This window comes from Xiphophorus hellerii, chromosome 9, assembly GCF_003331165.1.
Source record: "Xiphophorus hellerii strain 12219 chromosome 9, Xiphophorus_hellerii-4.1, whole genome shotgun sequence".
NCBI classification, from domain to species: Eukaryota; Metazoa; Chordata; class Actinopteri; order Cyprinodontiformes; family Poeciliidae; genus Xiphophorus; species Xiphophorus hellerii.
This window is the reverse complement of record NC_045680.1, coordinates 18,165,685-18,189,453: the sequence shown is the minus strand read 5'-3', so window position 1 is coordinate 18,189,453 and position 23,769 is coordinate 18,165,685. Positions and strand designations below refer to the sequence as shown.

General features: G+C 40.1%; 1 protein-coding gene across 1 annotated transcript in view; it reads right to left on the bottom strand.

The window, feature by feature from the left end:
• Positions 1–18,469, bottom strand: part of lingo3a (leucine rich repeat and Ig domain containing 3a) — a 42,438-nt gene extending 23,969 nt beyond the window's left edge. Inside the window, exon 1 of the mRNA XM_032572946.1 lies at positions 17,890–18,469. The gene's annotated coding sequence lies outside the window, so the exon portion shown is untranslated. The remainder of the gene's footprint in view (positions 1–17,889) is intronic.
• Positions 18,470–23,769: the final 5,300 nt, after the last annotated feature.

Below are 23,769 nucleotides of genomic sequence, written 5' to 3'. Positions count from 1 at the left end.
GTCAGACCCTTGGAGCGTATCTTTGGAAAGGCTAATTGCATTTTGTGTCATCAGGCTAAAATAACTAAAGTGTAATAAGGCATTATGGAGCAGAAATGTGAAACATGAAGCAGGCTGTTTCCCCAGCTTTTTGCCCTGCAACCAAAAGCTGGAAGGAATTTTTGACCTCTTCCTCATTCTCAATTTTCTGCTCCCACGAGTGACTCTGAACTGCATCGTTTCCACTAAGAGAGAAGAAATCAGCGATGATGTGTTGTTCTTTTATGTCGTGTCACTTCCTGTTCAAACTCCCACTAGTTTCCAGGAGGAGAGACTCATCATCACCGAATAAAATCAGCAAAATCAGCATTTAAAACGAGTCCTGTTTTTGAAAGGCTAATTTATAAAGCTTCAAGAAACACTGAGGGGAATCATTGGAATAATCAAATGGTAAAACCTGCAAGAGCAGAAAAACTGTATCTTCCTATCTAGAACAACCAATTAAACCTCAACAAAGTTAGAAAGTTTGAGAAGTTCTAATGAGTTCCTCCATTTTTATATTCTATCTATTTTCTGTCACTTTGTGCCAAACAAAAAGTTAATTCTCCAGTTTTCTTCCCCAGAATTTGTATCTGACAAATGATCCTCAGAAAAAGAAAAAAAACTCACACATGGGAATATATTGCTCCCAGCTTTTTTATATATTTATTTCAACAGTAGATGCAACATATGTCAGTTGCCAAGATTCTCATGGTTTAGACACCCTTATGGTTTTACTGCATCATGATATTTGAAAACATAAAAATAAAACAAAAATGTATGACGTAACTTATTTAATAGAGATAATTTTAAAGTGTGATTGTGGAGAGGAGGCTGTCTGGTTTGGAAACATTTATGTAGATGAAAGTTTTAGAGTATTCAGGTCACTACCTTCACTGGAGTGGTTCACACCTGAATAGTTACAAGCCTGTGACTACTTCCTGTGGTAGATCAGTCGTGTAAAATTGGTGGGATGACCTCAAACCCCCATTCAGTGTTGGGACCGTTCATTTGATCTCATTCACATGTAGATCATCAAATGAAAGGAGGACCAGAAAGAGGTTAGTTAAGACTGAGGCTGGTTCTGGACTGGAAAAAGAGTGAATTGATCCAACCAGGTTGGAGGTCAGTCTTTGCCTGAAAAAAGAGGAATTTTGGTATCTAAGTGTCTTGTTTACAAGGAATGGCAGGATGGAGGACGATGTGGATAAATGTACTAGGTCCTCATTTACCATAAAGTTGAAGTCTGTCACGTTGGTCAGTTTGTGTTCAGATCCAAAGAAGATTTGGATCATGACTGAGAGAACAAGATCCAGAGTAGAAGCGGCTGAAATGAGACTGGCAAGCCTTAAAGACAAGAGTAAGGAGCCTCGCTGATGCTCATCTGCACGGAAAGAAGTCAGCTCAGGTGGTTCATGACCAGGATGCTTGATGAGCATCTCCCTTCATAAGAATAACATTTAATTCCACATATACTGTATGAGGGAAAGACTTCATGTTCCAACATTATTTTTCAGACATTGAGGTGTGACAAAAACTAAAGCAAGGTTGCAAAAAAACCCAAACATAATCTCTTATAATCTCTGATAAAAAAAAAAAAGAAAAATAGGGCACGTCTGACATCAGAGCCTTGTGTGTCAAGTTGAAAATAGCAATATCCACAAGTGTCCCTGACTAGTAATTATCCCTGTGTAGCCCAATTACACCGTTTTAACATGGGTAAGGGCCCCTGAGTTCATTAAACTCATCAAGTTATAAATAATAATTTTAGTACACTCTCGTGTTTTAAACTTATGTTGAGTTTAGAGTAATAATATACCCGTATTTCTTTCCCTTCTCACCAAATAGTAGACTTAAACAGAAATAACACACTCTAAGTATAGTTCTTAATAAATCAAACGTACACCTGTATGAGAATTAAACATGTATTAAACACATTAACAAATGCACAAACTGTGAAATACTTCACTCTTTTAAGTTCACACAATATATTAATTAATGTGGGCCCACAGTTCTAAGTTCACCTAAGCCGGCAATACTTAACTAAAATAGTGTCCCAACAAAACAAAAAGAAACCCCGTTGCAGGCCTGTTGTGAAGCGTGGAACTTGGCGCCCCTCTCCGAGTGAAACCCCGAGCCCTTTCAACACCTCACCCGTCCTCAGTCCAGCCAGCAAGATGTCCTCAGGCCCCAACCAGTCCGGTAGTCCTCAGGATTCGGGAACAGAGACGTCCAGCGTAGCCCAGTCCTCCAACCACTCCACCACTCTTTCCACATGCGTAGCTCGCTGCTCCAGGCGCTACTCCATAAAGCTCCCACTTCGGAAACTTTAACTGAACTGTCCGTTAGCCGGGTTAGCTAACAGTCCTCAACGGCTATTCACTGAGTTAGCGAATAATAAATGCCTCAGCGAGCATTACATATAGTGTTCAGTGAGCTCCGGTCTGGAACTCACAGCAGCGGTAAAACAGAGCGTAGGGTTGATATACTTTCACCGACTGTCGAGCTGAAAGCCGAATTATGTACAAACCCGTTCGCTAAATTCTGTCACGTCTTCTCTCTTTTTCGGGATTCTCACTCTCTACTTCCTGTCTCTCCCCTCTTCTCTCTCCTCTCCTCCTCACCCTCAGCCAACCACGGACCAGTCAAGTTCCTCTGATCTACCCCACTTCCTCCCGCAACATGAGCCTTTCAAAATAAAATACAGTGAAAATTACTTTTTAAAGAACCTGAAATACAGTTTCTGGTTAACACTGATTAATAACATTTTTAGCATATTTAAGCAACACATTCTAAACTATCACTCCTTTGAACTTAATTCCTTACAAACACCTTTAGTTTGGACCGGGTTACACCTGTCTGACACAAATCCAGTCGGGATAGTGGCTGGGCAAGGATTACTGCATAATGACATGGTGATGAAATGTACTGGGAAATCCAGCTATGTCAACGTTCCAGTCTGTTGTCCATATTTCAGCTCAGCCTGTTTGACTGGCCTACTTCAGTGTCCCACCCTCTAATCCTGCATGTGCCTCTGGGAACATGCCTTTGGGAAATGCTCCACTGCCCGGTCCACTTTCAGTCTCTTCTCCTCTTGGCTTTAATCTCTCTGCAGTCAAAACAGCGCAGCGAATGCAATGACAACGGCTCTTTGAAAATTTTTAAAAAACAATCCAAACCAGCCGAATGCAACAACGACACTAAAGTTAAATCAGCTTAAAATATCTTTATTTGTTAATAACTCACCAAAGTCTAATTTAGACAAATGCATGCTGAGCCTAACAATGTGAGAGCAGCGTGGTTTGGGAGTCTGCTGTAATTATCCGACAGTGTTAATTACAGGAAGATTTCGGAGGCAATTATAGGATCTCATGCAACAGCGCTGGCAGTGGAGCGGCCGCTCCAACAGCACGGAGTCCCAGGAAGAGTCTCACAGCAACTAACTGTTGATTAATCTTCAAACACCACATTCGCAATAATGTTTTCACAAAATCTGTGGAGAAAATCTTTCATTTGGCAATTCCCAAACTTATTCATTCCGCCTTTCATTCCCCATTTGTGCTGCTTGCATAGTAACGGGATGTTTTGTCTGGGAAGCAAGATACAGCTTATGGCTTCGAGCCGAAGCAGAGAACAGTAGAAGAATCCATATCTGTGCCACGTCTTCCGAGGGATTCATTAATGCAACAACAACAAGTCTCGTGTTGGAAGAAGGCAAGAAACCAAGCGTTTGAAGACAGGAAGAGGGTGCGGGAAAGAGAGGGGAAGATGAAAGTGCTGACCATGTTAATGAAATACGGAGGAGTCAACAAAATGAAGAAAAATAAGACGGGACAAGAACAAGAGTGCCTTTATTCAACACAAGAATGGAAAATTAAATTACAAATAGCAGTTAAAGATAGATGAAGACAAAGCAAAAGATGTGAAATAAATTTGGGAAGCTGGCAAGTGATTATTCAACTGAGCCAGTGAAGAAAGTAGAGCTTTAGAAAAGGATTTGTCAAAAGTTAGGTGCTAGAGAGGAACATGGACTGTAACCATGAGCGTTATCTGGGATGGGCTGAGATGGTTGACAGCAACACTTTTATCTCCCAGGCGGAAAGAGGGTTTCTATCATCGAGAGCGCTGCTGCAGCTGCAACAACCCTGACTAATATGAGAGCCTAAAAGAGCACACGCATGTTAACAGCAAAACAGCAAACATGCTTGAATAAAATCTGAGAAATGTAAAAACATAGCATCAGCGGGAAAATTAAAGTACCTTGGAAAAAGTACTCATGTCCCTAGAAACCGAAAATGTACGTATTTTATTGTACATTTCTGACATGCCAAAGTATAAGGAAGATCATTTTATTACATTAAATAAATATGTAAATTTTTGCCATTGTTACAGCTCCAAGTCAGCCAGAGTGTGCCACAACCAGCTTTGCAAATCTATAAACTGAAATGGAGAACATCTGAGAACAACAATTTTTAACTCTTTCCACAATTTTTTATTTGGATTTAGGGCTGGACTTTGACAGTAGCACAAAGATATGTCTTGATATGAACTATTCTACACTTCAATTTTATCTTTGTCTCTGTTTGCCGTGGTTGTTGTGCTGGAAGGTAAATCTCTGCACCGTTCCCAAGTGCTTTCCATGATCTAATAAGTTTACTTTTAGGAATGCTCTTCAATTAGCTCCATTCAAATCTATTTTAAGAAGCAACGTTCCTTGAGGTACAGCGTGGTATTGACAGCACCATGTTTTATCCTGGGGTGGATGAAACAAAACACCTTCTTCACCATTCAAACAAAACTCTTTATATTTGTTTTTCAAAAATAACTCTTCTTGGCTTTCTTCTATAAAAGTCTAGATTTGTGAAGTGCCGAATAAATAAGTTCCACTTCTCAATAATTTACATTGAACTTTGTGGATGTACTGAGTGAAAATAAAGCTCAAAGTGTTTTACAGAGGACTGCAAAGGTGGCAAATGACTCACGCTGTCACCAGCAGTTAATATAGTTCTGCGATAGAGAACGAGGGAAGGTAGAAGAAGGAGAAGCGGTAGCAGAGTGAGCATGAAAGGAGGAGGAGGAGAGAGACTCAGCTGTTCTCCCTGAAGGCCTCTTAAGGGAGGAGACCGACGAACAGCCACCAAAACGAAGGGGGGTGGTCCGTGTTTCCCTTGTTGTTGATGGAGCCATCTCGAATCCTCAGGGTGGGAAAATAGGAATAAAACAAAACACAGAAACAAAAACAGGCCTCAGCCTAAAGGAAGAAATGTCCAAAGAGCAGAGGAGATGAGCAATCAGTGCTCCTATAAAGGGGATCACCAAGCCACGGCATCACAAAAATACTCCCCAAGGCGAATTACAACACTGTGTTGTTGTTTTTTTTCTCTGTCTCGTTAAGAGACCGTTTTTAAGTCTCTGGTTTCAGCAACCAAGTAACTGGGCCATGTCTGTGTATTAAACATAAATATGTCCTGACATCACATAGAAGCTCGGCATTGGATTCAGTGGGATGAAACGGGATAGAGAAAGACTGCGCAACACCAAAAGTAAAACAAAAAAAGAGAAAAGAAAGAACCCTCACCCATGCATGCAGAACCACAGAATCTGGCATACAAATTATCTACAGGCTCTTTTCACAGTGTTTACTCTGACATGTGCACGTCGCCCCTTGTTGCTCACAGAGCTGAGAAATCTCCTTAAAGTGGTTCTGATGAGGCGTTTCAGGGCGAGAGCAAAAGCCCAAATGCAAACGAAAGGATGACGAGCACATTGTTTGAAAGAGAGCTGCTATGCATGTTTATTTAAAAGTCTAAGGGACAGAGAGAAAGGAAAGCAGGCGGGGCTTTCTTAAGAGATGAGGTGAGCTGACAGTGTGCTGTCATACAGGCGGATTGATCCAAGAATGCCTGATCAATGTTTTTTTTTTTCTAAGACAGCAGAAAAGAAATAATAAAAGATGAAAAAAATCTTCCCTCAGTGGTGACAAGCAGCTTCATGGAATGCCATCTCCCTGAGACTCTTCTGGCTCTCATTATATATTCATAACCTTCCCCCTGATGTCCAGAAGCGACTCGTCCTCGTCACCTCAAAGTGCGCAAACAGCACAGACAAGAAGGCGCACCTGTCAAACTAAGAATACGTAGCAGGAGGAGGATTAAATGATTGTGTACACATGTGCATATGCAGAGTGACATGGGGCGATATTTATAGCCTCGCACATCTAAAGCTGATCTATTCTAACAAATGTAACCCCATACTTCTCGGAAGTAGTGAGCAATCCTCCTCCACGGGTAAAAATGGAGCCAGAGCGGCACACTGAGTGCTGCGTGCTATTCTGTGAGCAGCCTCTACATAGCGTTGGTCCAAACAGCAGAGGGAGGGACGACTCTACAGCTGTGAGTCAGTTCAAAGCGAAGAGTACTTCTGATCAAACAGTTCTGACAGGCAAACCAAATCCGTATGCTCCCAAAGAGCAAGACGGCAGGACGTGACGGAAAAAAGGAAGGAGAGGGAGGAAGAAGTCTGTTATGAGCAATCTCGTCACTCCCATCTGTCATGGTTACCCATGGACACATACAGCTGCAGATTAAACAGATCAAACCAGGCAGAAACAGAAGCAGGGAGAGTTGTTCCTGCAAGCTTTGACGCATTCTCAATTGACAGGATGGGGGAAAGAAATAGTATTTCTAGAGCTGCCTTTCTTCAGAGCAACCAGAACAAAATTTATTCTTCATCAGCTTCGCATGCCACTTAGACATTCTGCACCGATTTAGAGAATTAGAGAAGAAATACTTTGACACTTATTGAGATGGATACTGATGATACTCTCAGCTCAGAGAGATCAGTAACTTCTCATACTACTTGAGAAAATTTTAATAGATACATAGATGTAGAAATTATCATCAAAGGGCACTCTTGAGTGTGACAAACACTGTAATTCAAACCACTAACCCTCTGGGAGTAATGCTCAAATAAATGTTGAAATTTCTGCTCCACTTTTGACCAGCATTGCCTCTCTTATTCCCAATAGTGTCAGCCCTCTCCTTATCCCAAGCCACTGCAATCAGTAAACTTTATATGAGAGAGCCATGCATTGATTGTGCAAGTCTCACTCTGTTACACATAACTAGTCTTTGTTTAACTCGTGAAGGTTGAACTACACCACAGGAGCATAGCTGCTAAAACTACATCAGTCATGCCACTCAAACTCTAGAAGTCTGTCCAGAATTAGTTTCCTCACATGTCATTTGGCCCAAAAAAGTCTCAACCAGCTAATAGTAGACTTTAGGTGGATAAAAGGGCCAGTAAAGCTGCAGATAACTTGTGTTTAAAAATGTGTTTTTCACTTATTTGTTAGAACTTTGCTGCTTAGTGACACAATAATTACAGATGATTAAAAACAGACTTTTCAATTTAAGACAGAAATGGGTATTATCAGTTTTCTCCAATGTATTCCAAAATAGGATCTAACTTTTCTTCAGCTTAATCACCTACCTCAGAAATAAAACCCAAACAAGAATAAAAAGACAAGATGGATGAGTCAACTGAAGCCAAGATAAAAGGAAAGTGCAGCTCAAGTTCATCTGCCTGTTCCTCTGATCTCCACTCTGAGAAAGTGATGGGATCAACTGATTACCTGATTCATGTTCAGTGAATAAAAGTGTACTTTAGTTTATTGCGTTAACCGGGACAACCTGTGTCTACAGAGCCTGCTGAAAGGAACACTGAAGGTTGTAAACTAATGTGGGAACTCAAAGACAAACGGGGCTTTAATCTTAAATCTGGAGACAATCAGAGGACATTTGCTACTTAAGTAAAAAAAATAAACTTGAAGTAGGACAGAAAGTCAAAAACAATGTTGGAGAAAGCTTAAGTTACAAAAAGGAGAACAAGAAAGACTGGATAGAGAGCAAAAGAAAGTCAGGTGTATTTATACAGATGCAGATTTATATTGTTAAGATAATTATGGACATAAAGCAGCTAACAAGATTAGCAAGTCAAGATCACTGAAGCAAACTAGAGAACAGACCAATGGACAGGAGCAACAGAATTTCAACACTAACAAACATACAACAACAAAATCATGGAGGAACAGAGAGAGAAAACATCCAAAAATAATACCAAGAAACAACAGAGGCGGGAAACAGGAGAGGGAGCTTTAGAAAACCAAAAGAGACATGGATTGAAGAGCAAGACTTGGTCTAAATGCCTCATCAGCTCAGGAATAAATGGCCGGCTGAGTGGTTCAGAGTTCAGAAGAGTCGAAGAGCCATTCGATGTTGTCAGCGACAGGAACCGTTTGAAGAGTGATTAATTAATCCTGTACTTAATACCCTCTGATGGTGTTAATTGTGTTTGACCCCAACAAAAAGATTATCAGGTGGTTCAAGACAGCAAAGACAATAATATTATTAAACTAGATAAAAACAGGATTTAAGATTTCTTGGTTTGGGAGAATGGAAAGTTGTGAGCTTGTGCTTTGCTGCTCAGTCCTTAGAAGCAGCCTTACAGCATGAAACCCCATGTAACACACTGTCACATGTGTTAATCTTATCTTGCTCATAGTTGCATAATTGAAGAGAGCTGATTACAAAGCTATCTGATGTGCAGGGCGCGCTGTATGAAAGGAGCGTGTAACCCGAGTCAGCACGCGGGGACACAGCTGGCTCGACACGGTGAAGTAAGTCACGACTTTGTGGCTCAGCTCCTGCAAAATGTGCTTCATAGCAGATGAAGAGACTGATACGCCTGTAAGAATGAACAGATATTGTCTCTGGAATCTGTCACTCGATCTTCACAAAGCAAAGAAAGTGTGAATAAGCTACTTTCCACATTTTCTCCACTGAGGGACTTACAATGATCAATAGCAAAACGTCAGTGTAGTAACGATGCTGGATCAATGGGGGACAAAGGAAAAAAGATGCATTTACATATATTTTCTAAAAGCTTTCGGCTACTTTTGACAGGTTTTTTTATTATTATTTGGAGAAACCGCACAAGGTTTGCAATGGTCTGAAAAATATTCATTTATGAAGTTGAAGAAAGCTTCAAATGTCTCCAGCTTATTTTTCTTCAGTTAAAATTGCTAGCTTGAGAAAATAATTAAATTGTTTACGTAGTAGTAACAATGTTAAATAAAGACTTTTTATCATAATGGCCATATGTGCATTCCCTTAATGCACAACTGTAAAATTAAAATAACAAAAACAGGATTATAAAAAAAAACATGAATTTTCAATATTCAGCGTACAGGGCTCCCAGAATAATTGTTATTGTAGGCTTAGTTTCAGATTAACTTGTTTGCGTCATTAAACAATATACTGGACAAGGAACTAAGTACAGATCTGAATTTTGAAGCATTTTCATCCAATCTTACTGCCTGTTTCCTAAGAAATATGGGAATAAGAGCAGATGAGGACAATAATCCTCTACAGAACTTTAACAGGTACAAATCTCTTCATACTCCTTCCTGAAATTATCCCTTTCATTGTTTTTTTTTAAAATTGATATTCTGCTATAGTCGACTCAATTATGTGACACGCCTGCATATATCACATACATACATCACATACTCTATAAAGCGCATAAACGAAGCAGGGGACTTAATTTGTGACATGTGCAGAAGTGAAATAGGGGCTGCATTGGCTACAAGGACGTTTCACATGGAGCCGTAGCGAAGCTAATTGGTTTGAACGGACCCAGCTGGCATGATTGGCAATCATTCTTAGCAATTGGGGCAAAGTGATGCAACCTGCATTCAGCTGGTCATAGGATGGTAAATAGTTTGTGCTTTACATTGAAATCTTTGCATGAAATGCTTTCATATATTTTTCATTGCTATGTTCTCTGGAAACGTGTCTATTGTTCTCACATATAACTTAGGAAGTTTGTTGCAGATGTACAGTATACCTAAACAGCCGACCGAAGAGTAAGTGAAGGTAAAAACATTAATAGTTGTACTTTAAATTTGCCAGTCGTATGAAGCCCAAAACGAGGAAATCTGTTTGTTGTAAGTATTGCTTTCGTCCTGTTAAATCCCAATTTACAAGAAAAGAAGCAAAAAATTGTGAAAAAGCAACATTAGTTTTATTGGTTTTGAAGGTGAGTTTGGCCAATTATGCTGCGAGGTCTGGGTCCTTTTTAATTTGGAGAAGCCACATAAGGCTTACAGTGATGTGGAATATCATGTGTAGTGTTAAACATCCATGTTAATTTAACTGAACTACATTTTTTTTATTATTTCATTGATATGCACTTGTTATACATAGAAAATCACTGCATTATTCTTTAAGCAGCAGCCTCAAATGTTACCATCCTAAACCGCGCCTTGGCAGGAACCCCAGCCTGCCTTTTCTTCAGGAGTCTGAAAGTGGTTGATGTGTATTGAAGGATATTGTTTTATAGCTGTCCATTTTCCATACTTTATGCTGCCAGCAGCAGTAAGTATACATAAAAATAAATGAGGCGGAGAGCTTGACAAGAGTATAAACTCCCAGATACCCAGCTCTTTATCTCATGGTCCAACTCAATCTTTGAGGCACACGGCACTCTCAGTTTCAAGCATCAACACAGGCGTAAATTTACAAACTTTTAGCGACCTTACACTCGCAAAGCTGTGCTGTCTAGCGCTGCTTCATCTGTAATTCAAGCTGGTGCAAAGCTAAAGGTTTTACAGGTTATTTTGCCATCATATCCTGGGAAGCTGAGAGCCAGCAAACTGCAAACGCTGATCTCTGAACTCCTCTTGAGAGCGCCTGCACCTACACTCTGCATGCTCCGCTTCCCTTTTTTTTTTTTTTAAACTTATGTAACACTACGACTATCTCATCACACGTCCTTTTATCCAGAGACCTGAAAAACATGAAATATGCAACATCCGAAGAGCAACAAAAAAATGAAAACAGTTTTCTCACCCCAGCACTTCCTCTGCCTGAGCTCTGCTGCTCTTTAGCCAATCCAGCAGTCACACAGAGACCCGTCATGGCAAAATGAGCTTGTTTTGCTCGTTGACATATTAAAAGGTTGACAGACACTTTTAGAGCGTGCAGAGGTTAAACACACAAACTTTTATTCAATTAAGAGGTAGATGAAATGGTGAGCTTTGCAAACTATTTCTACAGAGTGATTCTGGTGGAATATAAATAGTTGAGCACAAAAGAAAAGGAGCGGTACAGCCTGAAAAAAAGGCAAGATGATTTATTTTACAATTTCCATCTAGGGAATCAGGATTCTTTGCAATCTTTTAAAGTGGTCTCCAGATTATTTGGAAGCTCTTCCAAACTTGTTTTTTTTTTTTTTCCAAACATATTCTATCGATTTCTGTCCTGTCCAGTTACTGTCACTGAGCATAATAGCTTTCTGTGCAATGTGTAACTACAAGAATAGAGAACAAAACAAAAAAGTGTCTGGTTTTCAAAAAAGTGCATCAGAACAGCATCTGATGAAGATCACCTAAAGTCTGTATAAAGAAAAATAAAGACCAAAGACCTAACAGGGGAAGTTAGAGTCGTATTCAGACGATCATTTGATGAATGCCATGTTTCCTGCTAACAGCTCTTCAGCACCTTGCTGCTGCAAAAAAACCCGACTTAATTGGAAAGCTGTGTTATTTTTGGCATTTTTGCATAGATTGTTCTTTCAGTTTGTGAAAAGGTTGTGTCTTTGTGACAGGTTTTTGTTCATAAGCTACACAACTTGTAAAAGTTATGGCTTCAATCCAGATCAAGTTTCCCATCCGGGAATTTCTACGGTTTAAACTGAGATGCCAGGAAGTGAGTCTGAGTGACTAAAGTTTTCTTATCGCTGTAATGAGCACAGAGCAACCCAGAGCTGCCCCTCCCCAACGTGTTGCCGCACACTGCCAGTCAGCTGGCTGACAGTTGGCTTCTACATGTTTTGATTGCTTACAAGAAAAATAAATGTGTCGGTTTGGGAATATTTCTGGTCGCAAAAAACGCAGGTAGTAGTTATGGTTTGGAAACTAATGGAGTGGCCCCTAGCACGCTAACAGCATTTTGTACTTACAAATTGGATTAAAAGTTGGTTCTTTGATAAGTTGACCATTTTATCTAGTTCTTGTCCGTTAGTTTAGTTCAGGATACTTTCATACATAGCTTATTAGAGTTATTAAAAAAAAACAAGTGGAAATTGGTCAGGTACCAGACTGAAAATAAGCAACAAAATGAAATGAAAGAAAAGCTCTGAAATATCATATTAGACAGCCTGGAGAAATACAGATTGAGATTATTTTAAATTAATACAAAAAGTTTGACTTCATGAAAGTGAAACAGGAAGAAATGATTTAAGGCTTTGGTGCAGTGCAGAAAGCTCATATAAATTTAGGTCACAAGCATCTGTGGACGGTTTCATTGCTTCATCTGTCCCATGCTGCTCTGTGTTTTTGCTTTGATCAAATTCTGTTTCAGCTTTGATCAAATTCTGTTTCAGCTGTTACAATAAAAACTAGTTTCTTGTATCTCAATTAACGTCACTTAAATAACTAGCACTGCAGTGTGCTGAGGAATTGCAGAATGCAGCACTTTATTGCTACTCTGCCTTATTAATTTATCTGTAGTTTCAGCTTATTTTTCACCGGAGAGACAGCTTAACAGAAACTCGAAAGGAAATTCTTACATTTGGCCTCAATTAGGCCCAAACACACATGGGTCCAATCTGACCAAATGTCACTTAGAGATGTGCTTTAAGCATTACTCACTAAGGTCACTAATTAAAAGCCAGTCTAAAGGTAGAGTTGGCCACGCGGGGACAATGAAGTTTCCATTCTTAAGGAAGGAAAGTGAAGCAACTCTGGTATCTGCAATGAGAATGCTGATTGTTATTGACTAAATGAGAACATTTACACAGGTATGCTGTACCACTGACTATAGAGAAGAAAAATTTTAAATCAAAATTATCATTTGACAAAAATGAGTAACTTCATCGAATCATTTTCAATATTTGATCCAAAGTACTAATTGAAAAGTAGTTTTTGACCAGTAATCAGTGAAATGAAATACTGTCTTGGCAGTATCAGTATCTGTTTGGATACATTTTCTCAGTACTGAAAGGAAAACTGGTTAAAGAATGTTAAATGCTGCTTAAAGGGCTTGCATCGGGTGGATAATCGTCTTCCAGCAGGACAATGATCACAAACACACAGCAAAATTTACAAACAAAAGTTTCAAACCAAAACATAACTGTGTGCTAAAATGGTCCATACAAAGTTCAGACCTTATTCCAACCGAGAATCTGTGACAAATCTTGAAAACAATATACACAGATACTATTCACCCAACCTGACTGAAGTTATCTAAGAAGAAGAATAAAAGCTTCAGTCTTTTTTAATGTGAATAGCTGACAGAAGTATACCAAGCAAAGCTTCAAAATGCACATGCAGCAAAATATGGCATTAGATTATTTATTGACTCAGCAGCAACATACAACACAGAGCACACAGTTTCCAAATGATTATTTATGGAAAATGTTTAAAGCCGTGTATCTTTTACTTCCAACTCACATTTGGGGTTTTTTTGTCTTTTACGTAGAATCCCTAACAAAAAATCTAATTAAAGTTTGTGAGTGTGTGTGTGTAAAAAATGTGGAAATGTCCCACACTATAAGTTAAATTTCATGACAATGTGAAGTGGAGTAGAAAGGTGCTTATATGTTGTAATTGGTCTGGCGACTCCAAGGTCAGCCAACCACATTTGTCACAGCAAATGTCAAATAAAGCAATCATCTTTGGAAGAAAAAAAAAACATGTAAGGTCCAGATGCTCTCTAAGCTCTGCATTTAGGTTGCAGCCCCATCTATAATAGCATTACACCAGTGAGTGGGAGGACAGCCAGCACACTCACAGGGCCACCATTGTTCCAGTTGGACTTCTTAACAGCGACAGATGACATGCCAGCCTGCCTGCAGGTATTCGAGCCCTCCAGCACTACTCCACCACTGTATCCCTCATTCCTCGTCCTCTGCGCTATTCTTCCCTGGAGAGCGGCGGTGCTCCCGTCTCGCTGACAGAGGATGCATCTCTGCTTTACTGCCTTCATAAATACTGCGAAATTGAAAACAATGAGGTTGTCTGGGTATTGGCAGTGTTAAGCTGCGGTAATGTCACTACTGAGCACAGATGACAGCTTTATGCACATCAGAAAGGCTCGAAATGGAAAGGTAAGAGTGGGCGTCGTAATGGACAGAACTAACAGGCCCGATTCAACAATGCTCTCTGAAGGGACACATAGACCTGTCGGTGCACATTTCATTACTGACGCATAAATCTGTCAAAGAAGGAGGCTAAGTGGCACCTCGGGTACCATTAAAGCTTTTGCATAATTGCTTTCGCTTCATTCCTTTTTTTTTCCCTTTTTGATGTCGGATCATAACTGCTCTTGACAAGTAGGTATAGGAATCCATGAGCTGAGCCAAGTGCTATGGGAAACACATCCAGAGATATGGAAAAGGCCACACTCAGAAATATTGAGGATTGGAAAAGACATATGTTTTGATTTCTAAACAGGATAAAGTTAGAGATTACATATTGTTTTGGGGACAAATATGAGTTATATCTTAATCTTTTACATTTAATCTAAATACCTCACCTTACTCCATCTGAGAAAGAACAAAAGTTGATTTTCTCCTCTATTGTAACTGGCATATTTCAGCAGATATTTATCCACAGCCTAACAGTGGATCACAACTCCAGAGTCTGCCAAGTCATACTGAAAGTTTTTGCAGTCAAGCTAAGCCAAGATGTAACTCAATTTCCAGTAGTCTCACATACAGTCCTACAGTTTTCCTGGTCATTCATGGGTCAGTTCAGTTCCTCCTCAATATATTTTATTATTATGTAAGCAAAAGAAGCACACTGTAAAGATTTTTATTCAATATTATGATCTTATATTGTTTTGTCTTGCAGATTTAAAACTGCAGAGATCCCATGGCAGTGATGCTTGGGAAGGATTTGTGAATGTGTGAAATGTGCAGAACCAAAGATAAAGCCACAGACTTAGCAAGTCAGTTAGACAAAAGCATGAAAAAAAAGAGGTACAAAATCTCTGAAAACTCTTCCCATGTGGCTGTTTTATAATTTTAGTAAAACAGCATCACTTTTAGTGCTCAATATGTCAAAAAGGATTATCAAAGCTCAAGTATTTTTGGTAAGGAACATAGCTATGATGATACTGTGATTGCATATCAAGTAAGGCTTTATGAGTTATGTGACTTGATCATCAGAACATGCGATATTAAATTTAAGACAATATTATTGTAGGAATGAATGCCAATGTGTCTGATATTTTGAGTGTTGGTCATTTTCTTAATTTGGTTTTTGAACCCAAGAGTCAATCTAGTCACACATAAATCTTCAATAAAAGGCTATGACCTTTAACATTTTGTTTCTTAAAATATAACGTGCAAACATATAAAGTTCTCCGTGTGCAATATTAGACATAACAAATTATTCCAAAGATAAGTTTTGTCCATTGTGAGTGAAAATTTGGCCACAACCTGTTCCACACCATTCAACACCATGTGTGTTTGCATACATTATAATTTAAGCAGCATCACACACCAGTAATGAAAACTGAACAAAAACAGTCACAAATATCCATCCTTGTGATGCCTTATAGTACATGGATGGATTAAATAAGTAATGCAGAAAAAGTTTTCTTTGTCTTATTTTCTTATTAAGTAAGCTGTTTGACATGTTATGTTTTGTCATAAAAGAATCAAAGGAACAACCTTAAAATAAATTACCTCATGCTATTAACTCAAAATTCTAAAATACAAACTTATAACACAATCTAATAGTAATTTTTATTAAAAGCTTGCCACTCATCTATAGTTTTTGGGGTTCCTTACCTTTTTAGACCTTTATGTTTTTCACAACTAGACATATTGCAAATTGCCAAATGAATCTTTCATATAAATATGAGAAAGTCCACCTGACCGGCAGTGTGCAGCAAAAGGTGAGGGAGAATCAGAGCAGTACTAGGATATCCAACGTCCAACACATCTGAAATAACTCATAAAAAGACCTAGCATATGTGCTTTCACAGCCTTCCTCATCCTCCTCTCTGTCTTTTCAGAGCCCTATAATAGGAGCATTAACACCTGTAACTGGATGTTCATTCATTTTTGGATTGAATTTTCTGTCCGACTTGTCTGGCACGACTCTTCTTCAGCAACAAATCACACCGTCTGGCATCTTTATCGCATAATGTGACAGGAATTGCTATCAAAAATGAGTTTTTCATATCTTGCCAGTTTTTTTTTTAATTCCCAGCATGCGATAATAACTTTGTCCTTGACAGATTAAAGGCATAAAAACTGGATGTTGAAGGGAAAATGCAACAAAGCTGACTGGGAAAAATTCTTTAAGCCTCAAAACAATGAATAAGAATGAGGTCACTGCAGTATAAATGACTGATGAAAACCTTGTTTACTTGCATAAATTTAAAAAGTTTTAGACAGGAGTATTACTGGAATGTGAGTGGAGAAGAGATGTAGCATCATGTGTTCTGTTGGAAAGGCTGACCTATATAACCAGAGGATGAGCGAGGGGATTTGAGGAGGAAGTTTGGAAGTCCTAAGTGACTCCTTGGATGTCAAGAAGCAGTATACCATTATTATGCTTTTTTGGTGTTCTGTATTTTTGCAGTAGAAGCCTTTTAAACTGTCATTTCATGTCACCCACAGTTGTCCAATGGGACAAAATGAGCCAGTGAGTGAACAGTTGCCGTCTAATCTGCTACTTACAAGGAAATCCAACACATGCGCCCCTGGAATGAGACCTACGTCATATTCATGAATTCAGAGAGAAGGGCTGAATTTTCTGCAAAACCTGCATACGGGGGAAAAAAAGTATGAACACCTGGGTGATCAAGCAAAAATAATTATTCTGTCATGGCGCGCAAGAATGCAGGGGGGCTTGTTGGGTGCAGTGAGTTGTGACAGTTTTGTCGGTTCTTGAAAAAAATGTGTCAGATCTTCATGTCATTATTTATTGAATGCTGGCCACGTTAATAGAGAAAGCATGCAGTGACATTGCAGTGCAGAAACCTTGGAAGAGGTCAGTGCATCTATCAATAAATCAAAGCTGAAAAGCTGGAATTATGAGAAAACAAGGGGACAGCTGCTGATTTATGGAGTTGAGGGCCACAGGTTAGAGTTGTTTGATGCCTTTATCTTCTCTCTCTCTCCTCTCTGTATAACGTCTGAATGAACAGCTGGGGGAGAGATGAACTCCAAAGCCATTAGAGGGAAGGACAACTGCACTCCTTGGAATAATCACCTGATTTGTAGTTGCTGCACTCAGAACTATAAGCACACACACTAATAAAAGACGGGGGAGCCGAGCTTTAAATGGGCTCGGAGAGGACACGGGACTAGATGTGTCATCTGGTCACACTGATACAGCTGCAGGATCGATCATGGGCCGCCTTGCCCTTCCTGCCCACCGTTTACATCATTAAATCCTAATTGAAACCTGATCACCAGAGGACTCGCACAGGCACGCACATACCGATGGAGATGAGTTGTGCACGGATGCACAAACACACTGCCTCAGCGGTGACAATAGAAAAGAACAGATAATGAGAGCTGATGCCCGTCTAAGTTGAGGAGCAAATCGATCACTGGGGGGTGGATGCTGCACCATCAGAAAGGAGCTGAAGGGATAAAATAGTGTCACAAGTTGCATCTTCTGCTCATCAGCAGCAAGGCAGAGGAAAAAAGCAGGACGTACACACACACCACGTGTGTACAGTCTGTTTTTGTGAAGATGGATGCAGACAGTTACAGACAGCACATGGAGTACGCAGATGAGAGGGGTGTGTGTGTGTGTGTGTGTGTGTTTATTGAAAGTTGACTCACCCAGGACTGGAAGCTGCACCGTGCTGCTTGTTCATCTATAAGGCTGAAGATGCTCTGATCACTTGTGGCCGTTCGGGCTGCCTGTGCAGGATACCGGAGCTGCTCCAGTCTCTCCAAGCCCACAGCCTCCTCCTCCTCTTCTTCCTTTTCCTTTTCCTCTTCCTCCTCCTCCTCCTCCTCCTCCAGCAGCAGCAGCAGCAGCAGGAGCCAGTAGCTGAACTGGAGCGTATTCACTCGCCTTCCCCCGCTTTCTCTCTCGGCTCTCCCCCCCGCTTCGCTGGTTAATTGTCTGCCGTCTCAAACAGAGATCCGCGGCTCTCTTCTGTTGCCTGTGAGGGCAGCAGGAACTCCTCTCACGGCTTCGCGGTGCGGAGAAGCGGAGAGGGCTGCCACCGGCAGCGACGGGCAGAGAGGGCTGATGCCGCTCGGGTTCTCGGGCTGCTTGCGTGCGTGCGTGTGCGTGAGTGTGCGGCTGTCGTGTGTGAGGGATGCGGAGCGTGGTGCTTTGCGTTTGAAAGAGGAGCCGGCTGTTGCTCATTGGGGCTCATCTGCGCTGTTGCCTCTCTCTCCTTCTCTCTCTCTCTGGATCTCATTCTCGAAATGCTTTATGCTGCATTCGCTTCCTTTGGGATAAATGTGAAATGTGTGGCATATGTTAAAAAAAAAAAAAAATTCAGACAGCTTCAGTTTTCCAGTGGGTGGATGTACTCAGAGTTCTGTTCTGGAAGAGAAAGTAGCAGAGATTGGATAGATATGCCCTCATCTGGGACCAAGAGGAACAAGTAAATAAACCGGTATGTCTCCCCCTCCTAGAAGTCTAAATTTTTATTTTATGCCAGGCTTCTGGGAGTTACATCAGTGTGATCAGGGCAATATTTGGGGCTGGTTGAATGCTCTGTATGTCTCTGACCCAGAGAAAAGGCATTTTTAAACTCTGCTCTAACCCCACAGCAGGGGAGTTTGACAGTTAGGGGGGCCAACAGCAGACACGTTTGAAACTTTGGAGGCTGACGGCAGCGATGGGGATTTAAGCCCACAGGACTGCAGCACCACAGGACATATAGGGTTAGGGTAAGGGAGGGTAAGGGTAGGTGTTAGAGATTTTCACTCTGGGGTGTCCGAACCCGCCACAATTGGCTCCGGTCCATATTGGTACCACTACATGTAGTGCACACTCGCTCGAGATCTGTGAACTATCCTGGGCCATGGGATGCTACCTTTATGGAAGGTGCATGGTGTGTGCAGCTGTTCCTAGGAACATTCTTTTGATTCGTACGTGCTGTGTAAAGTGCATGGAATATGGCTGGCATATTCCTGTGAGTGTTGGTACTCTGCTTGAGTTGGGCTCAAGTGGAGATTGAGTGTTCTGTTATGTGCTGTGTTTAGTAGGGGGGGGGAAGAAGAGAGACAAGGGGGTGAAAAGAGGAAGGGGGAATGATTAGGGTGAGGTTCTGGAGGGGGGAATGGTTCGGTTTAGAGTAAAGTGTAGGTGAAGGGTTAAAAGTGGTTCTGTGTGTGGGGGTGAGGGGAGGTCAGAGAGGAGAGGGAGAGATGGGGTGGTGGTGGTTAGGATTAGGGCTACATAAGGGGGATGGCTAGGGTGAGATTTTTGGAAAGGGGCATGGTTAGGGTTAGTGTAAAGTGTAGGCAAAGAGTTAAAGTGGTTCTGCGTGGTAAGGGGAGTTTCAGGGGGGTGGGGGTATTAGGATTAAGGCTACATGAGGGAGATGTTAGGGTGAGGGTAAGGTGGGGTGGAGGTAAAAGATAGTTTGTAGCAGGGGTGCCGTATAGGGGGGGAAAGTTATGACGATTCTAAGGGCCCTTGACCAACAGGGGCCCCTCCACAATTTATTTATTTATTTTTTGTTCATAGAAATTAAAACATTTTGGGGGCGGGGGGTGGCTGTCAATTACAAAATTAATCATATTGTATTTTTGAAGATTCTTTTTAGCAGTAAAAATTTAATGTTCCCACATTGAAAGAAAAAAGTTGTTCAGTTTACTTGATTTTATTGTGTACATCCGTCCCACACAATGCAAATAAGTATTACTCAATGGAATTGTGTTATGTAAAGCCGATGCTATCATGTTAATGGATGACATGTTACAGCTTTAAATCCTACTTAAATTTTTCAAGTTATCTACCTTTCTAATGTAAAAAAAAATGAAATCAAAAGAAACTGATCTTTGGCAAGAAAGGCAAAGAATGCGAGTGCTGCTGAACAATTAAGCTTTATTTAAAGGAACATTCCTAAATCACACCATTTGTAGAGTTAATCTGAAATGGAAACCAGTGATTAGTCGTCATGTGAACTTTAATGGGACTAAAAGGCAACTGATCAGATATCGTTACTTTACTATTTGATTTCAAACATGTAATTGGTGAAAAACTAACAGTTAAACTCATTGAGCTTTCAAAGTACGACAAGATGGAGCAGGTTTTAGCCTGAGGTCTGCAGACCTTTTTGTGTGGAGGTCCAGTGCTCTCTTTGTGTCTGTGTCGGGTTGTTGTTCCTTATTTTTCTGGACATTTCAGCTTCCTCCCACAGCCTACAACAAACAAGTCAAGTTAACTTGTGTTTCTGAAATGAATAATTTTATTCGGTTTGACCTGGCTGTAGGCAAACAACCAGCACTGGTACCTTTACAGTTCTTTTCAAAACTTTTCAAACTCTTATAAAGTCTGACTTTAATAAAAAAAAAAAATAAAAAAAAAACGTATTTAATTGTAAAGTGGTAGGAAAGTGAAACATAGTTTTCCATTATTTCTACCAAAAGAAAAAAAAAAGTTGTCTAAATTTCCACTCAGTCACCTAAAACTAAACGTTTCTCTCTGCATTTTCAGCTCTTTTGTGGGGTTCTCTTTACCAGCGTTCAACATTTAGACACTAATACTTTCTCCCTAACCCGGTAAGAGTACATTTCAGTTGATGCAAGAGCCCAGATTCAATATTCTGCTTTACATCATCCATCATCAGGTTTTATGCATAGAGCATAAATTCCTACAGGTGAGTAGACTGATGATGAAATGTTATTCCATTCTCCTGGCTGGCTTATAAAAATCCCCTGCTTCAGTATCCGAGGTCTAGATAAAACCACGATCTCAGCAGCCAACATCCAACCTATTACAGCAACCGAACAACATCTGCTGCGCCCTTGTACCACAGTGAGGCTGCAGGGAGAGGGGGATGGTGTGCCAGGTGGCTGCAAATATAATACAGCATTAAGGTTAGAACTGGATCCCATTCCATGGATAGTGCAGGATAAGTTTTTTTAAATCTCAGGAGAGCTAGAGCCAAAACATGATGACATGAAGCTTTACAGGCAACTATGCAACCTTATGCAACACTGTGCAACCCAGGTTTCTGAACGTCTGAGCTTAAAAGGAGTTAATCTTGAAATCTGTTCAGCATTTTTGCAAACATCTCAATAAAAAATCTTTGTATAAAATAAGCAATGCTGAATGAACAAAAAAAAAAAGTTGTATTTTGAGGATTTTAATCAAGCTAGGCACATTCCATCTCATTCCTAACTAAAATATTTACTCTTTAATGGGCCCAGATGGTGACAAGCATGTCAGGTAGATTTGCATTACTGCCCCAGTCATCCACGCAGATTTTTCACACCATGAGCTTTTTCAAAGAGCGTGGAATGGAGGCAGCGCAGCAGTGTCATATCCTGTTAAAAATTGGAAAGCTGTGCCATGTTTCATCCCATCTGCAGTCTGAGCCCCGGCCCTCAGCAGACACAACGGGGATCTCCTGAGCCGGATTCGTCCGTGCTGCAGTCTCTCTGCATGATATAGTGTTTCCGTTTTTTACTGTAAAGTGAATAATAAAGAGGAGTGTCATCATTCCTGCTGGCGGCTGCACTTTTAAGACCGAGCCGCTGTTCTGCAGCGGGGCTGTAGCATGTTGACCTTCATGACTGTAATTTCCACAGGAGGTTGAGGGGCTTTGTTGTGAAGTTGAGGATCTGTTTCCATCACCACAGCACACTAATAATCACAGCCTCATCAGCTGTGGTCAGGCCAAATCCTCTCGGAGTTCCAGGAGCTTTCCAGTCTGAATATTTTTCATACTTCCTGCCGCACTGACGTAAATATGTTATACATAAAACATGAAGCCACCATACCTGCCGGCGCTGAAGGAGCAGCAGACCACAGACGTTACGCTCATTTGTCAAACTGAAAGGTCTGCTTACCCTCAGTCGTGGTCCTGGGATCCAAACTGCGCTACTCCCACAGAAACATGTACAACAGTTGTGCATCATTATGCAGTAAATGTAACTCCAAAATTGAGCTTTGAAGTACAGTGACTTGCTGAAATAGTTATATCTCTTGTTAGCATTTTATCACATCATAATCACAAACTTCTGTGTTTTCAGCTGGGATTATGTTGTCATAAACAAACACGAAATTGAGCACAGTTGTAAAATGAAAAGAACACATAGATTAAGTGGGTGGGGTTGTTTGTTTTTTTTTTGTTGTTTTACAATTAAAAACATGAAACTTTTGTGTGCGTTTATTTGCTTCCCAGTTTGAGTCAAGACTTACCCAGTCTTCACATCTGCAGATTTTTTAATTCTTTTTTTTCCTTTGCAAAATTGCTAAAGATCAGTAAGATTGGATGAGGAGCATCTTGAAACAGCAGTTTTCAAGTATTATTACAAACTGCATTTTTGAAATCACCTGGACATTGATTATTATTTTAACTTATGGAAATGCTTTGATTTAAACTGGAAGTCTTTAGCTATATTTTATTGAGGCATAAGAAGCAATGCTTATGTGGTTTAGAAAACAATTAAGATAAGTCAATAGATTTTTACTGTTTATTTCTAAATTTCACATTAACCCCTTACATTTCATGTTGACACAGATATATAACAAATGCTCTTTCAGTTTTTTCTGATTTCAGTTTAATCCTCTTTTAGTACAGACAGCTTTAGAAAACAAGAATTTTAATATAAAGTTGTTGCATTTTGAAAAATAAAAAGAGAGCACCCTTTTCCATAATATTCCTTCAAATATCTCAAATAATAACATCAATATCCACCCAAACAAACAGCAGTGCATTGTCAGATATGTGAGCTGCCTTATCTACAGTTAAACCTACAGCTTCATCCAGCTGTTTTAATACATCTACAGGTTAATATTTAAGTTAACAAGGGTATCTGTGTTAGCCTTTCACACACATCTTGATTTTGTTTGTTCTTCAGTAAAAGTTTCATCCACAGCTTTCATGTACTCTTTAATAATCATTGAGTCAGTAAAGGTTTGTGTTTTTTTTTGTTTTTTGTTCCCAAATTCAAATGTCCCTTAGAACTATCAAGGACTCTGTCATGATATCCCATGATTAATGGTGAAAGAAAAAATAAAAATAGCTCCCCTTGATGATATACTTTACTGAAGCATATTTGATTTCAATTTCAACTTTCCTTCAATAAAAAGTGCTCAGACAGCATGATGCTGCCACCACTATGATTTGCCTCTGAGTAATGTTTGTCAGTCTGGGACTATAGAAAATATATATGGACTGTTTCTGCAGAACACGACCAGCACCCAGCAGAAATCCCTGCAGTGTTGCCGTTTCCTCCATGACCACTTTCCATTCTGGAATAGCAGAGAATTGTCATGATTTACATTTTATTCTACATTTTTTCTAACCACAGAAGAAGGTCTTTATTATGCAACATATCACTTTCCTTTTAACAAGAAATCCAATTTTCCCTTTGCAACCTCTCTGTAAACTATCTTTAGCTGAAAGAAAGGAATAGGCAAATGTCAGGAAAATCCTACGAGGATGCCAAGGCTTCCTTTCACCTTAATTAGAGTTACTTTGATTGTTGGCATGTTTCAATATAAGAAAGTTTGATGCTGAA